Source organism: Neolamprologus brichardi, chromosome 13, assembly GCF_056152115.1.
Source record: "Neolamprologus brichardi isolate AB-2024 chromosome 13, ASM5615211v1, whole genome shotgun sequence".
Lineage (NCBI taxonomy): Eukaryota > Metazoa > Chordata > Actinopteri > Cichliformes > Cichlidae > Neolamprologus > Neolamprologus brichardi.
Window position 1 is genome coordinate 21,554,497 of NC_142116.1, and position 17,319 is coordinate 21,571,815.

General features: G+C 38.6%; 1 protein-coding gene across 1 annotated transcript in view; it reads right to left on the minus strand.

Annotated features, from left to right (window-relative positions):
* The window catches only part of macrod2 (mono-ADP ribosylhydrolase 2), a 409,646-nt gene that overhangs the window by 383,803 nt on the left and 8,524 nt on the right, over positions 1-17,319 (minus strand). The gene's annotated exons all lie outside the window — the stretch shown is intronic.

Below are 17,319 nucleotides of genomic sequence, written 5' to 3' on the forward strand. Positions count from 1 at the left end.
ACATCTTTCACCATAAATCATACTATGATTGCCTGCAGCTCCACAGCTCTGGGTCAAATGAAAAGGAACAGGCTAATACTAGAGTGTGTTGCAGCGGGAATGGCACAAACAGAGGTCTGTCTGTCCTTTACTGACAAAAAAAAAACAAAACACAGATGAATGAGGGATATGAACTGATATTGGACTGTGCTATAGCTTGTTTTTGATGGCAAGCAAGATAATTACCTCCACAGTGCAGAGTAATTGAGCAGATTGGGGAGATATTATTATCGATATTGTCAAACGTGCTATCTGCAGATACAAGGAAATTCAATTTTAATTCACGAGTCAAAGGTAGAGAGAAATAACCAAAGTGTCCACATTCTGTAGGCTTTTGAAACTTCCCCCAAATGATTGTAGGCAAACGCAACAACCTAAAATTAAGCAAGTACGCAAAACTGTCATCTCCAAAAATTCAATGTCCATTTTTTAGGATGATTACATTTAAAACAATAAACCAGGCATTTCTTTCTTTTTTTGCAACAGAAATGGAAAGAAACACTCGTAAGAGAAAAAAAAAAAGCGTTAACATTTAAATATGTTGACATACCGCAGCAGACGGTTGTGATTGAGACACCAGCTGGTGTTTAGAGCGAAAGCCTAAATCTAGTTTACCATAATGAAGCTCTCAGAGGGAAGCAGTGCACTCCCCGCGCCATTTTGCTTTACTTGGCTTCTTAACACGTTCAAACCTGAAAAGTACACACATAGATTGGGACAAATACAATATCTCCCTCATCGTCGCTACAACAAAGTGGCGCTGGGTGTGTTTGCACAGCTTGAAAAGAGCTCCGCTAAACAAATGACTGAACAGTTGAAGCCAATTTGCGTGTGTCTAAAAAAACCCAACACAAACGATCTTCATTTTGGGGTGCCAACTTGTCGAAGGATGGGTAAACATAATTTGCCCTTTCTCAGTTGGACATGCTTTACTTGTTTGTTGACAGCTGGCTTTTTTCTGGAAAATAAAAAGTCTGTTCCAAGAATGTTAGAATTTAAAATAAAAATCAATTGAAATATGCTTATTACTGCTAACAGCAAGCATTATGGTGGTGCCTTCCTGCCCTGGATAATTACCCAGTAGCTCTGCCTCCCTGTGACTAACATCACTCTTCCGCCAGCTGACGCACTCAACCAACCTCTAAATTGCAACAATTGTGTTTTGGCGATTTGAGATCAGCTTAATCGCAGACAGGATTTAGGTGATTCCAGGCCAAACCTTAGTTGGACGATAGATTAGCAATCAGTCAAACCTAGCTTCTTACAGCAAATTATTTTTTCCAAGAATAGCAAAATGCCTTTGAGTTACATTTAATTGACTGGTTTAGCTGAACTGGTTGAACAGGTGACCCATTTGCTGAAAGGCAAATGAAGAGACCCGGTTTCAAATCTGCCCAAAGGCAATTTACCGCATGCCTTCCCTTGTTCGCTTTCTCCCTAGCTTTCCTGTTTTCTCTCCACTGTCCTAATAAAGGCTAAAAAGCCACCAAAAAAAATATACATACAAGTATAGTCAATGACACAAAATCCATGCTCTATCTCTGGTTTTTCACACTGTAAGATGCCACAAAGGCATCTCACAGAAGAGTCAGAAAGTCTGTCTGTTACCATGTTTTCTCATGGAAATAACTTTCGGGTTAAATTAATAAATGGTCATTATTTACAAATCTCTTTACCTTGAAGCTAAATATTGTTTTTCTTTTTCAATTACTGGCCAAAAAAGAGTAAAGCGGAAGTAATAGTAGTACTAGTAGTAGTCCAAAGGTCTTAGAGTGGATTTTTTTAACATAATAGGAAGAAGGGAGGAGAATGGAAGTCAATTTACAAATCCCCCACCCCTGATTTCTCACAGCTTTAAGCTGTCTATAAGCTGTATTTTTTAAGTATACCATTTATTTCTGCTTACAGTGGAACGCACGCTTGTTTTTCATGACATGTGCAGGAGCACAAATCTTAATACTTAGTTCCACTTGTTACAAAGCTGGGATTACTTTTTTTTTAATCAGAGACATTGTGACCTCAGCTTCTTGAAAGCAACATTTTCCGTGGCTGAGCTTCCCTTTCCTCACACATGCTGCACTGGCATGCCTCTTCATTGATTTCAACAACAGAGGCAGCATTAATTGGACAGCAGTTATCTGGGGTGTCTTCTAAATGAAAATCTAACGCACACCTCGTTTCAGTGCTTTATTGCGTTGACATACTAATGTGTAATGTGAAACACGTTTTCCAAAGCACTTATCTTACACTACCACATTCACAATATTATACAGTTTTACAGTGAAACCGAATACAGGTTGATTTATGTTTTAGATAAGGTTTAGAATTACTGAGGTACGGTATATGCACTGAGTTATTTCAGTACTTTAATAGGCAGATCTAATCTACTGCAGTGGAATACAAGAACAGTGGAAAAACATCTCGCTGAGACTTTTAATTGTCGGTTTATTTGACGGTGTGAGTTTCAGAGATCAGAGAGGTGCTGATTCAAATGGAGGGTTTTTCCATTGTGCTGTTTTATCGGATTCAGATATACTGAGAAATGTTTGTTGTATTGTGTTCACATTCATTTACATACAATCAAATAATGGAAAACAATAGTAAATTAGTAGCACTGCAGTGATATCCTTTTGGATATCTGCAAATTTAAATCTGCAAACAACTGGACACCTATTGTTTTAACATCGTGCTACACGAGTGGACGCTACACGTACAGCGAGAAGCAGAATGAGCTCTTGAAATATAATGACGCTATAAGGATTCATGACACTTTCATTTTACCACCAACACACACACACACTTCCTTAAGTGTTTCAATGTATGGCAAACAGCTCTCTTTTACTAAGTAGGAAACACATCAAGAAAAATAAAAAAAGACAAGGAAGATTTCAGATTTCACATTCGAGCTCAAAGGGTAGTCATCTTTAATATCTTCCTAAATATGTTTACCTGCTATGCAACCATTTACGGCACCTTGCATCAGATGGCGAACTCTAAAGATTTAGTTCCCAAAAGGGTAACACTTTATAATAAGTGCACACTATTAAGCATTAGTTAATTATCTGTTAAAGATTTAGTTCCCAAAAGCACAAGAAAGGTAAATGTTCTTCCCCGTGTTTGCATTGTTCCAGTTGTTATCCCCAAATGTGCAATTTCTCACTTATTCAGAGAGGGCCAAGTGAGAAAACAGCATTATGCAGCATTATCACATACAGTACTCTCCTAAACATAAACTGGCATACATTGTTTTAACAGTAAAAGTAGAAATGCATTATGCAGCCGCTGTTTAATTACAAATTAAATGCCCCAACTTACAGTCATAAATGTGTAAAGAGCTGAGTAGTGATGTTTGTCCTTGTCTAAATGTATCATAATTATACTAACACTGAAGCCTGTCATGCAAAACTGCGCTGACTCTTGTATAAATGTATGTAACTAACTGTATTCAAACTAACAATTTTTTAGTTTTTTCATACACCAGTGTATGCATCACCTTCCCAACCCTGTAACTCTTTAGAGCTGCATTTCTCTGTAACCGACAGGAACAAAGTCACAAACAACAGATGCAAACAAGCAAGCTCATTACAGCAGAGCTCCAGCAAAAATGTTTTACTGAGGAAGCAGTAATCTTTACCGTGATCTTAAATGCTTAAATAGAAACACTGTTTTGTTATTGTCTTTTTAGGCTTGACAGTAACGTTTGTTGAGACGTAACTGAATGCGATCCCTCACCGACACTTATTTATATATCTTTGTTGGCAGCCACATACCAAATTGTAAGGCTAGAAATATTTTCCACACGTGGAGTGATCAGAGTCACGTCTCAAAAAGTACAGTGTTTATGTAAAAGCTTGATTTCTGTGGTTTTGCTGCATACAGGCCATCTGGATTTCTATTCTAAAGAGATGTTGCGTAATTGAAACAGCAATCGAGTCTATTAGCCAAACTTCTTCCAGCCCTTTGGTCAGACAATTTGAATCCAACTTGTTTCCACTATTGACATGGCATGTTTCATCAGTTACATGGTGCAGCCCCTTGGGGAATGCAGAAGCAGGAGGATGGCCATGTGGTACCTGATTATCCAGAATGCATGAAAAATTAAATCTGCTGAGAGTAGACAAAAGTCTCCTCTCGGTCTCCTCTCATTTCTTCTTATATGTATTCTTTCCAGTTCTCTGCCTTCAGCTTTTCATTATACCTACGAGTACACAGCGGCTTAACATTTGTCTTAGTGAGAAAAGCTATGAAAAAAAAAAACACACCAAGAAAAAAAAAACTCATGACTATGACAAACACTAGATTTTTTATATCTCCCACATTCATCCTCATCAAATTTCCTGCTTGCAGATTAATCAACACCTGCTCGTGGCAGAAAAGGAGGCAAGAAAAAAAAAAGAAGGATCACTTCCTTATTGGTCATATCAAACACAGAATTATGTGCAAACTGTTTATAAGATGACCATTTATAACAGTCCGAGTTTCACCAACTTGGGATATAATTAGCTGTAGCACAACACAATAATGCTGTAACTGAGTTGAGCTATGCAGACAAGGTAAAATATCTTTTTATGTTTTATGCCGTCTCCTATTTCCATACATGCATCTACTCGTAACTTATATAAGATGCTGTTTTTTGACCTGCCGGGTTATCCAGTGGAAAACAAAACCCAGTGCCATCTGCAGTATTGTGAATTCAGCTGCACACAGCATAGCCTTTGCCTTTTGGAAACCTTAATCTGCTTTGTTTGTGCATGGTAGGGGGGGTGGGGGGAGAACTAAGTTTCTATTAAAAGAGATAAAATTATTTCTATAGCTTCAAAGGCCAACCAAATTGAAGCCCCTTACTTGAGTGGGTTTCACTAAAGCCACTTATTTGTCCATTTCATCATTCTAATGACAGAAGCCATCATCCCATTATAGCTGCACAGCTGAGTGAGGTTAAACAAATGCAGTTTGTCTGAGGTCACACTACCTCCAAGTCAGGTCTCGCCGCTCCCCCAGGTACATCACAACAAATCATCAGCTTGCCTATAACTACTTTATATATGCAACCCTGTGAACCCAGCTCCATTAACCCCCTTTCCACTTACTGGCACTTAAGGAACAAGTATTCTCGTTCCAGTCTCTCTTTTTCTCCTCTTTTCAAAAATTCTTTCTCATGCATCACACTTTTATGAGTATAATATCCAATCTCATGGCCTTCCCGGTCAATCTAAAATCACTTTGTTCCTCCGGGGAGTTTGTAAGACGGCATGACATGTCAGGCATCTGACTGAAAAATTTCAATATCCATGGCCTTGTTACAATAACTGCTGTCTTAAATGGCCAACTGAAGAAATAAATCCTTGCGGTATGGAGTACCTTCTTCTAAAACAGCCTGGAATGAATAGGGTTGTGATCATTCTGTCATAAGTGAGCCCAAATGGGTTCCAGTTTGGGAAAACTGATGCAGTTCATTAGTTCTTATTGTTTGCAGCCTACTTACATCAAACACTGACTTGTAAGCTGTAAGGCCTTTCAAAATAATAACTCAATCACGCCTAATAAAATCATATCTCCGGGACATTTCACATAAAGCTTACCGTTCATCATAACCAACAGAACATCGCCTCGCGTCTAGCACCAGTCCGCTGAACAAAGGTCTTTGTATATAATGAGTCCACATTCTCTAAGCCCTACAGTAACCACGCAATCACTCGTGTCAACAGAGAGGAAATCCATTTCATCAGGATGTCCAGTCAGTGCTTCATTATCATACGCAAGGGCAACATCCGTACAGCCGTGTAGCCCCTCAGAGCATCTGCTGATCGTCTGCCGATCGCTGCACTTCCAAAGAGTGCGTTTCATTATAAATGGCAAAAAGATGAAGCGAACTCAATTAAAACATCATCACAGGTCAGTTCGTTACAATGACAAATTTAATCAGAAGTGCTTTCCAAAACCACAACATAATGCTGTGACATTAATGTGTTCTTCTTCTTCTTCCTCCTCTTATTATCATTATTCTTATGATTATTCTTCTTCTTCAGCTTCAAAGCGCATAAAAGTTATGTTGTTCTGAACGCATGCTTTATTTGTTTCAATCTCAGCTGTTGTTTTTATGAACCAGGTTCATTATAGGAGATCGAAAGAGTCTCTCTCATACCTTGGGTGATTTTTTACGATAATGTGAGTATTTTCTGGTTCAGTGGCATTAGTGCTGCTATAAAACATAATTTGGTGAAGAGGGAAAAAAAAGAAAAAGAACACGCTATAAAAATCTCCAACATAATAGGGCCTCTCATTTAAACAGACTGATGATGGCTGGCTGACATCTTATGTCCCAATGCAATCTGCTAAACCAATAATGTTTACTATTACTACTACTACTACTACCATTGCTGCTGCTGCTCGCATAGGAAATGAGACAAAACAAACTGCAGGTTACAGCTGAGCAAAAACTACCTGTAACACGAAAGAACGTAATGTGAATAAACACTGAATTGTTAAACATCTAACAATAATGGCTTTGGCAAAATAAATGCTAACATCAGAATTATTCTACTTAGAAACCCAGAGGCTTATTCTGAGAATTATCACTGTTATTACATACATTGCTACAGTGCAAGAAATTATGCTTTTTTTTTTTTTAAATATACTTTTCCGTGAACTGGAAGTGTTTACTCCCATCTGTAACAGTTTAGTTAGCGGCAAGAAGAACTTACTAATGCGCTTCTGGAAATGTAACAGCATCCTATTCCTCTGAGAGATATCTCTCAAGTAAAACTTTTTAAAGGCAGAGTAAAACAACAGTTATTTTGAAACGCATTCAAAATGGCCAGCTGAGAGCTACTTTTATGAATGCGGCTCCCTACCCGATTCCTCAGAGAAAACATGCAAACTCACAAACACTCACAAATATTGAATGAACTGCCCTCGGTTATGAATTGCATTCTCATTTAAAGCTGCTCGGAAAGCATCAGTCTTTCATTTGACTTGCTTAGAGGTCCTCTATACCAGTCTTTTTTTTTCTGTTTAGCAAACAGAAAAATGGTGGAGAGGATATAATTTCACGAATATTTCCTGGAGTCTAAAGAGTGATTTAGTCACTCAGTAACGCTGCATGTGATTGTTTTATTTGTGGTATTTTATTATGCTGTATAGCATGATTCTTTCTTATTGCTTCCCCTCTGAAGAAACTGAGACTGTGAAGCCCAAGCGTAAAATTATAAAACGGAGTGTCTGGAGGAACTTTATATTCCTTTACTTACTTGTAACATTATGTTGCTCATTACCTGGACCATTACCATTACCTAGCCATTATACATAGAAAGCCATTATAGAAAAACCGTGCCACTGCCGGCCTGTAACCAAGTAGCTCATCTGTATTTCTGCTAAGGTGCACACTTTTCTGAGCTGGCTGTGTACATGCTGTGCATTTGTTTGTTTCTGCAAAGGTTTCCAGCATTTTCAGGCGTACATATTAACTGAGACAAAATGAAACAAAGAAAATGAAGAAACTACAAAAAATATAAAAACAAAGAGAGAATGATTTGATGTTCAAAGACAGGTAGTGAGAACACCAGTGAATCGCCTGCTAATGACAAAGCAGAGCACGCTGCCTTGGGATTGTGCAGGGAAACAGCCAGCAATCAGAGGATGATTTCTCCAACCCTCTCCTTTCACCCTTGCTCCACTCTACCAGTAAAGAGCTAGTCTCACCCAGCATCTCTCCACATTCTCTTATAGATACAAGAACTCACTCTCTCTCCCGTGCATTCAGCTACACACATGCTGCTTTTTTCACATCTCTACCGTTTCCACGCGGACGTGCGCAGACACACTCTCGCTTCTTCGGTGTTAACGTAGTCCAACAGCTGAAACCTTGTACCGAGCACCAAAATCAACATCTGTTTTGTAAAGGGTTTTATTTTGTTCTAAAATAGTGCTTCTGTTTCCAAAAACAGCACGATTATGGGCATATTTCTCTCCTTCTGCAGATGCCGAAAATGTGTAGGATGGAATTTCCAGTTGTCACCGCAAACATTTCTAAAGGAACATCTGTGAAAGCAAGACAGAAAAGGGGGGTTTATCTATGTGAAATGCAGAACCAGCTCAGTCATCCCACTTCTCAAACTAACTCTGCTATCAAAAGATGTGAGTGATACTTGAATGGATCCACAGTGCCCCCTACAGGTCGATAGACAGATAAGCTCCATGAGCACTCTATCCATTCTTCTGGTGGTCTGTTTCAATGTTACCAGTTACACTGAACTTTGTGCTGCTAAAAATGAGTCAGTTCATCCACTTGAGAGGCTCATATCCTTACCCCACATAAACACACACACACGCAGCCAGGCAGTCTTTCTCACAGTGTATGCTTAAGGATAGGATATGAGTCATTTGTAACCATCGTGTTCTACCTACCCACTTAAAAAGCACGGCATTTGGTTTTTTTATGAAAACACTTAAAGTACTTTTTTATTTTTAACAAAAAATAAAAATGGCAAATAGTTTTTTTTTTTACTAGATAAGTGCCTTGCTGTATTCAGTAAGTGACCTCTACTGTTATTACTATTTTTCAAAGATCTTCAATTTTCATGGTCCTATCAGCCCCTGTCGATTAATCCTAGGCCTGGTGGGCAAAATCTGGCATGTGTGCAGCAAAAGGCATAAGATACTGTGAGAGGATTGTTTCATGAGAGCCAGGAACAGAGACAACAGATTAGGAAGAAAGGCGAGAAAGCAAACAACAAGCAAGCAACATTTCTGACCTACAATGACTTTCAGTGAAGTTTCCTCTCCACTGGGGAGATGAGTGCAGGCCTGACCTGAATGACAGGTCTCCTCATGAGCACTGGCAACTGTCTCCAAAAAATCCCATCCACACTTTCACGGTCTTCGCTTTGTGCGGATATGTGCGGCTTTTATGTTTTCAAGTGTGGGTGGGTCACAAAATGTATGACTGGGAACAAAGGGTAGGCTCATTCTCCCAAATGCTCAATACGGTCATAGACCATTAGCGGTCCAAGCAATTGCAGACATTTCTCTAAGTGGGAGATGGACACACACTGACAGCACAGATTCCCATGATTACTTTCCATTAGCAACACCTCATGAAAAATGATTTCTATTTGGCCAGGTTGGCACACAGAGATCAGGTGAACGGCGATGATGAGCAAACACTGCTACAGAAGGGACGCACGGATCATCACTGGATGCTAGCAGGGGAGAAATCGAGCTGAAATCGGGAGAAGGGGAAGCTCGTCAGCTGGTTTGTCGCCTCAGTTCACATTTACGACATTACGTTTACATTTATGACGTGAGGGAAAACCCTGTCCTTGTGCCGTACCTCACTCAGAGGTGATACGATTACCTGGACCTTTTAGTGCAGGGCCCGATGCAACCCACTCACCGGAGTCATTTCACTGTTCATCAGAGCAGCAAGTTCTCTCAGCCAGAGGCATTGATTTTCATTCTTGGTGTGATAGCACAACAATCACAAGTTTGTTCAAGAAGTTACCACCCTTCTGCCATGGTTTCCTATGTACTGTGCATGTGTATGTGTGCACTTTTATAGAATCATATGGTGGAGAATGTCTTCCATTCTGGGGTGTAAAATCTAGTCCTTAAACATAAATCATTACATTTACATCAAGATAAGGTTGAGGTTCAATCAGGCAAGTAGTAGTTATCATTATGGGTTGTGCCTAGGAAACAGATGTAGGCCAAAAAGCCTCTGAAGTGCCTTAAAGACAGGCTGCAAATGTGTGTGTGTGGTTGCGAGTGTGCACAATCATGTGCGTGCGTCAACAAACAGAGAATGAGAGACCTCCAATTGCAGTCATATTGCTATGAGCATGGCCGCATCACTCAGGGAGGTTATGGCACAGGGTTTGAATCTGCAGAGAGACAGATAGGCCTATTGAGCAAGACTCTCCAGGGGCTGAGTGTGCTGTGCAGCACATCCTGACACCAAATCTAATGAAGAGTCTACGCTGACAAGATCCATCAGCAGCAGGAAACAAAACCAGATACCTCAGGCTTTATCAGTCACAGGAAAATGCTAAAGTAAAAGGTGAATAGTACATTTCACACCAGTGTTTGGCATGTTATGCCACAGTCAGGTATCCATACTGGTTTATAAGCTGGGAGAAACTATTCGATATAAGAGGGGAAAAAATCCTCCCTTTGATAAAAGTGATGTTGAGTCCCCGCAATATATTAGTTGCAGTAAAAGAAGGAGTTTATGAAGTGGAAAAGAAGAATATGTAGACATATATTACAACCAGACCTTTAAAGGCACCCTAGCTGGGAAGAGCAACAGTGAAATGTCTGTCATTTTATCGTCTATCTACAGACTGAGAATTCAGCAAGAGAATAAAGATGCCACCATTTTATTCTGGAAAGTTGCTTTCTTTGTTGGCTAAAATATTAGCAGAGCATTCAGAGTCATTCCCCAATAAATAAGGCTGTGGTCTCCATTAAAGCTTCTGCCCCAGAGAAGGACATAATATTCTCTGGACATTACACACCATTATTGCGCATTGTTGCAGTGCTGCAGCAGCTACTGAGGTTTTCAATAAATGGGGGAAGGACAAGCCTGGACCACGACTTTCTTTACTCTTTAAAATAAAAACGTACATATCCTCGCCTGCGGCAGCTGAATTTCCTATCATGACAATAATGTCAGATGATTCAAATTTCGCAAATGTTACTATTTGTCATTTTCATGCATTTATTTGCTGATTATCCAAATTTTACTTCAAATATAGGATAAAAAAAGAAAAAAATAAACACATACACACAATATGCTCAAAAAACATTATACCATTGTACTTCTGCTCTCTTCCCCTCCTACCCTCTTCTTCCAAATGTCCAACCGTGGGAAGAATTCTTATCCCTTAAACCCAATAAGAAGTCAATTATATCTTTAATATATAAACAACTTATGGATTTAAATGTCCATTCAGTTGCTAAAATTAGGGGGGCTTGGGAGCGGGAGTTAGGAGTAATTTTTTCGGATCAGCAATGGGAGAAAGAGGTATCCAATGTCCGTTATAGTACGTCCTGTGCCAGGTTACAACTTACCCAGTTCAAGGTGTTGTACAGGGTTTACTATTCAAAGTCTCGTCTGTCTGAGATTTACCCACAAGTAATGGATCAGTGTGAGAGATGTCATGCCACCCCATGTGACCTAGGCCATATGTTCTTTCTGTGCCCAAGACTCCATGGCTTCTGGAGTCAGTATTCAGTTATTCTTTCCAAGGCTCTTGGGACCCAAATCTGCATGGACCCTTTTCTAGCTGTTTTTGGGCTTCCAGTCAACACTGGTCTAACCGACCCTACGCACATCAAAATATTAGCCTTTACATCACTTTTGGCTAGACGTTGCATCTTACTCCTTTGGAAATCTTCAAAGCCACCTTCAGTTTCTTTTTGGTTTAGAGATGTGATGTCATTTCTTAAATTGCAAAAGATAGGCCTTGTGGCGAAGGGCAAATACAGAGAATTTTATCGTATCTGGGGCCCCTTCGTAAACTATTGCAAGTCATTAAACGCTCTACCAGCTGATTAATATCATATCTTTTTTTATCTATGCTTTATCTATTTAAGATTTATCTATTTATCTATTTTTTTTGTGTGTGTGTGTGTGTGTGTTTTGGGGTTTGTTGTTTGTGTTTGTTTTGGGTTTCTTCTTAGGTTTTGTTTTGTTTGTTTGTTTTTTCAATTTTATTTAAGCGTGTGTGTGGGTGCGCCTGTGTGTGTGTATTATCGTATCTGTTCATGTAAGAAAAACTAAAAAACATGTGAGGGGAACAGATTGTATTGTCATTGTAAACTAATGTACACTTGTCTCTCAATAAAAATATGGAAAAAAAAACCCCAAAAAAAACATTATACAAGAAAGTGTTGTACCTCTAGACATTACTTTGCTCTCACCACAGAACAACATTGTATTCTATTCACTATTGACCACACCAGGACATGTAGGATTCTGTACCATAGATTATGAATGAATGATCGTGAATGTAAACAACGCTGCCTTTGTGCCAAGCAAATCCCATAGGCAAACACTGTTTGAAGTGGTGGCATATCAAACAGATATATAAAAGTCAATCTCTACTGGATCATGCTATTCTGCCCTCCGAGGGTCACTGCTCTCATCAAATCTGTGATGACTGCAGTACAAGTGGCCCCATACAACTGAATACCAATTGAATTTCTTGAACTCATTTCAAACCATTCAGGTTTTTTATGGCATTCATAACTAGATTTTCTATGCACATTAAATTGGCTCCTGTAAAAAAATGATCCCATACAGAAAGATGGGAAGGTTTACAGCAGATAATGGATTAGGAGTCAACCCCATAAGCATAATTACCACAGTCATCATGATAAGAATGGTCCTTTTTACTTTGCACTGCTATCTTCGCTATCTCATTCTGAACTGAGAGGGCGGTGACACTCGTGTGAACTCCATCCAGAAGGACAAGAGCAGAAAAAAAGAAGGCCGATATTTTCTTGTGTTTGCCATTTAAAACCAAAATAAATTATATACATTAAATTTAACACCCACTTTTAGTGAACCCTGTAATTTTCTATGAAACAAGGCTTGATTGATTGTGATAGTTGTCTCTTTCCATTCACCATCCTGCTATCAATTTAACCATGGTCTACACAGTCTACTGTAGTCAGTGAATTAGCAATCAGAGAAATTGCTGGGTATGTTTTTAAAAAACAAAAGATCATGCTACAGTTATTATACAAAAAAGAAAGAAAAATGCACTAAGTACAAAAATTTGGGTAGCAAATCTTTATACTAATGGAATACACAGGATTAGAAATGTACAGGGCCAAAATCTGAGCAAATCCAGATTTTAGGATGTGTGTCTCTCAGTCATACACGAGCAAATGTGCCGTTCACATCTGACATAACTCCCCATCCTCACAGAGGTGAAATTAAAAGCCCTTTTGTCATGTTTACCTCCAAACCTTCAGTTTGTCATAGAATAAAACAAGTGAAAGAACTTAATTCATTTTTAGTCTTAAAAGATCTTCAAACATAGCCTGAATGCTATTATTGGAAAAACCTTATTTATCACCATTAGACGTAGTGATAAGCAATTGTATTGTAGTGACATAGCGGGTTCAATTATTCTTCAATTATTTTGACAGGAGTCTTCAATCTTATAATTAGTCATTCAGCCTCTTTGAAAGGAGAAAAGTAATCACTGTGCTCTTAGTTTCACTGCATGCACCAACAACAACATGAACAAGAGAAAGAAGATTAAAGAGTTGTCTGAGGAGATTGGGAAGAAAGAAAATGCAAGCATATTCAAAAATAAGTCTAAAGAGCTTTGCTAGTTGTTAATTATAAATCTTGAAAACACACATAAACAAGATGACCACAAAAAATTGTATGGTTTCCAGTCACACCCTATTTTGCTTTCTTGATAAAAGCAGCCTCAGTTTATTTGCAAAAAATATAAATACATTTGCAAAATACAAATAAATTGTATTATTTACATATACATACATGTGTGTGTGTATATATACATACGTATACACATATATATATATATATATATATATATATATATATATATATATATATATATATACAAGAAGAAAGAGAAACATTATGAACAAAACAATCCCAATGAAATACACGGAGGAGGCCCAGTTATGTGATGCGGTTGGTTTCCAGTGTCAAGCACAAAGTGCTTTGAATCAGGGCAGCATAAAACTAGAGGACTAACAAAGCATCCTGGGATAAGAACATGAAAAACTCTGATTGAGATCTATGGGAATGATCAAATTATATCAAAACATTTGATACTTGTGATCATTTCAATATATAGGGAGAAACAGCGCAAAGGTCTTCCTCAGTTAAATAGAGGATGCCTGACCCTAAACACTTTCATCTGTTTCACTTTATTTTAGAAAACTGTGTGATTTTTATTTTTAACTGGTATGTCTGCATCTGTACCCATTCCTATTATTTTCATTACGTTTTCTGAGAGGACTGCAAGAAGCATGAGTGTGGTCTAACATCACTTTTCCAGCAGGGTCATTCTATACTCCGGGCTAAGTCTCAACATCTGCTGGGACAAGATGCTGCAGCCTGACTCACCGTGTCATGTTATAGCCGCTCTGCCCTCTAACCCTGCACTTAACTGACACCACCTCCCACAGGTTCGCACACGGGTGACAGTTTAAGCGCCTCCTGTGCAACCTCCAGCTAAACAGAATTAGAGAAGAATTAAAAACTCAATGAGCCCAATAATTAAATTTTAATGGAGCACATAAAGCAACTTGACACCCTCTTAAAGCTATAGGCAGAAGCCATAACAGGTAACGGCAAGCTGGACATTTCTTATTTTATAAGCCGCATACTGCTGCTGTCGAGACAAAATCTTGTTGTAAAGTCTTTTCCCTAAGAAATGGATGAAAATGGAACATAATTAAAACAAATGTGTCAGCTTTAACAAGCTGATCGCTGCAATGAACCGCAAGAATTTTGCCACTGGTGATTCCAATGAGCCAAACCTGGAGAACACATTGCTAATGCAGTTTTAAAGTAATAGTTAAGGTATGCCATAATAAATAATGAGCTGTATCTTCCATATCACATCACAGCCCAGCACAACAGGATATTAAACTGCCAAATAAATGGACCAAAGGACATAATTAGTAGCCTAAATAAATATGGGGTCACAAAGACGTATTCCTTCACACCAACCTCCACATATACCTACAATTTGCACTCGTAATATCTCAATTTATAAATCACGTTGGACCGTGGTGAGAAAATGTCATTCGGACTGTTTATTAAGCTTGTGAGTAATACTTTCAAAAACTCCCACAATTCACACACAGCAGTCTGCTGGTGCCAAGCCTAAGTGAAAAACAGCATGAGAAAATGGAAGTACTGCAGGCCAGAGATTGGAACCATTGAATAGATGAAAGGCAAGAAGTTGAACAAGCTATCCAAAAGATCTTATCAGTGCATGTTGCTCAACATCCACAATGCCTGCTCAGAACTGTGTTAGTCACAAAAAATTTGGGCAAGCTCCACAGGACCAAGAACATGTGCAGCCTAATCAACTAAATCGTTTGCCAGCAATATTTATATAGCACAATGTCATCCTGTAAAATGTTTTGTTACCAGTGACAAAAACATTGGGACTGGGACTTTCCATTTACATTAAAATTCCCATTCATAACAAACTACTGTGCAAAACTGCCCCACACTGTAAACAAAGCAGGACAGTAAAGTCCATCACTGTGTTCTTATCAGTGCCACCACCTGTACAAAGACGAGTGGCTTGACAGTATGAATGGAGGTACAGAGGGCCAAATGCTGAGACCTTAAAATTATAAAAGGCTTCAGCAATTCATTTGACCTTTCGAGCACCTCTGACAGCCTGCTAACCAGAATCAATTGCCTCCTAGCCAGCATGTTGCTCAATCACAGCCTGGATGTCTGGCTGCATTAGCTGATGAAGTAAACAACCTTCCTCTGCTGTAATAGCATTAAACAGTGTAAAACAAAAACCTGCAACGTTGCATCCTGAACCTTATTTTCTCTTCTCGTGTGCCCTAAGCATCCAGCCACAAAGCACTGCTCATTTTATCCATAACCTAAATACTTCATTTTGAGGCCACAGACTTACATGTAACAAATTTAAACAGTAAAATTATGTAAAATTGCAAAGAGAAGTTTCCTGACTTTCATAGGAGTATGTGATATACAGTATGTTTATAGCATTATACTCAAAAAATATGTATGCAAAAATGCAGATTTTAAATAATTTGTTTACATGTCAATTTTACATGTTTTTTGTTTTACATGTTCAAATGACACATACACACATGCTTTCATACTGGGCGACCGTGGCTCAGGGGGTTGGGAAGCGCATCTGTAACTGGAAGATCGCCGGTTCGATCCCTGGGCTCTCTGTCCTGGTCGTTGTGTCCTTGGGCAAGACACTTTACCCTACCGCCTACTGGTGTTGACCAGAGGGGCCGATGGTGCGATATGGCAGTTTGCCCCAGGGCGGCTGTGGCTACAACTGTAGCTTGCTTCCACCAGTGTGTGAATGTGAGAGTGAATGAATAGTGGTATTGTAAAGTGCTTTGGGTGCCTTTATAGTAGTAGTTACTTTACTTTATTACTTTATTTTCCTTAATGATTAATAATTTAAACAAACACACCTTTATTTTTTAAATATTTTGGCTGCATTTTATGCAACGTTATTGTGGCATGTTCATGAGGGCAAGGAATCATTTTTGAGTGCAACAACTGATTATCTATATCAAAGTATGTATACTGAACAGAGATACTAGTTGTACAGATAAGTACCTCAATAAGCTTTCATTAATGTAAAAGAATAATCATTGTTTTTATCTTTTAGTAAAAGTTCAAAGTAACAAACTTTAAACACAGCTCAATGTTGTGGTCATTTTCCTCACCATAGTATCAAACATAGTGTTGAATATTAATATTTTTTCATATATTGTATCAAAATTAGTTGATTCTGTCACAACATCAAAGTAAATAACATGCAACAATAAAACTAGCGGAAGAATCTATTTGACCTCTATAATAATGCATGTGATACATTGTAGGTCAACATGCTGATGAACAGACACAACAGCCATGAGATTAAGGTTCATGTCAGTTGTACTCTTTTTACATAATGCTGACACCATGCCAACCTCATCAGCATGGTTTTTTACATAATACATTAAGTTCATTAGCCTCATCCGATGGAGCAGTCTGTTTTTCACATCTATTAATCTTGCATAAATTATAGGGCACTAATTTCACACAAGGTGAACACTGCCTAGTAGACTCTAATGAGAATATGAACGTATTTGCAAACACTTTGTGAGAAAAGAAAAAGTTGTGAAACAGCAGAAATCCAATATATACTATGTTAATATTCTGCTCCTGCACAGTTATTGAGGTACCACAACTTTAAGCTGAAACATTCTCCTTGGGATCAGCTGTAGCAACAGGTAAAGCAATTCCTCCACACTTATAACTCTGTGTGTAGGTTGTGAACAGAATGCAGAATATTATATAACAGTGATGCAATAATGAAAAAAAAACACACTTCTGCTAACCTTTCTTCATCCTGGTTTTTCACTCACTTTCAAAGATGTTTATGTTGTTTCCCCCAACAGCAGCACTGAATAATCACTGACAGATCTGTGTCGTAATCACTGACAAACCACATAAACCTCACCAAAAGCAGCTGGTCGTGAACCCTTGTCTGTCACTTTCACGAG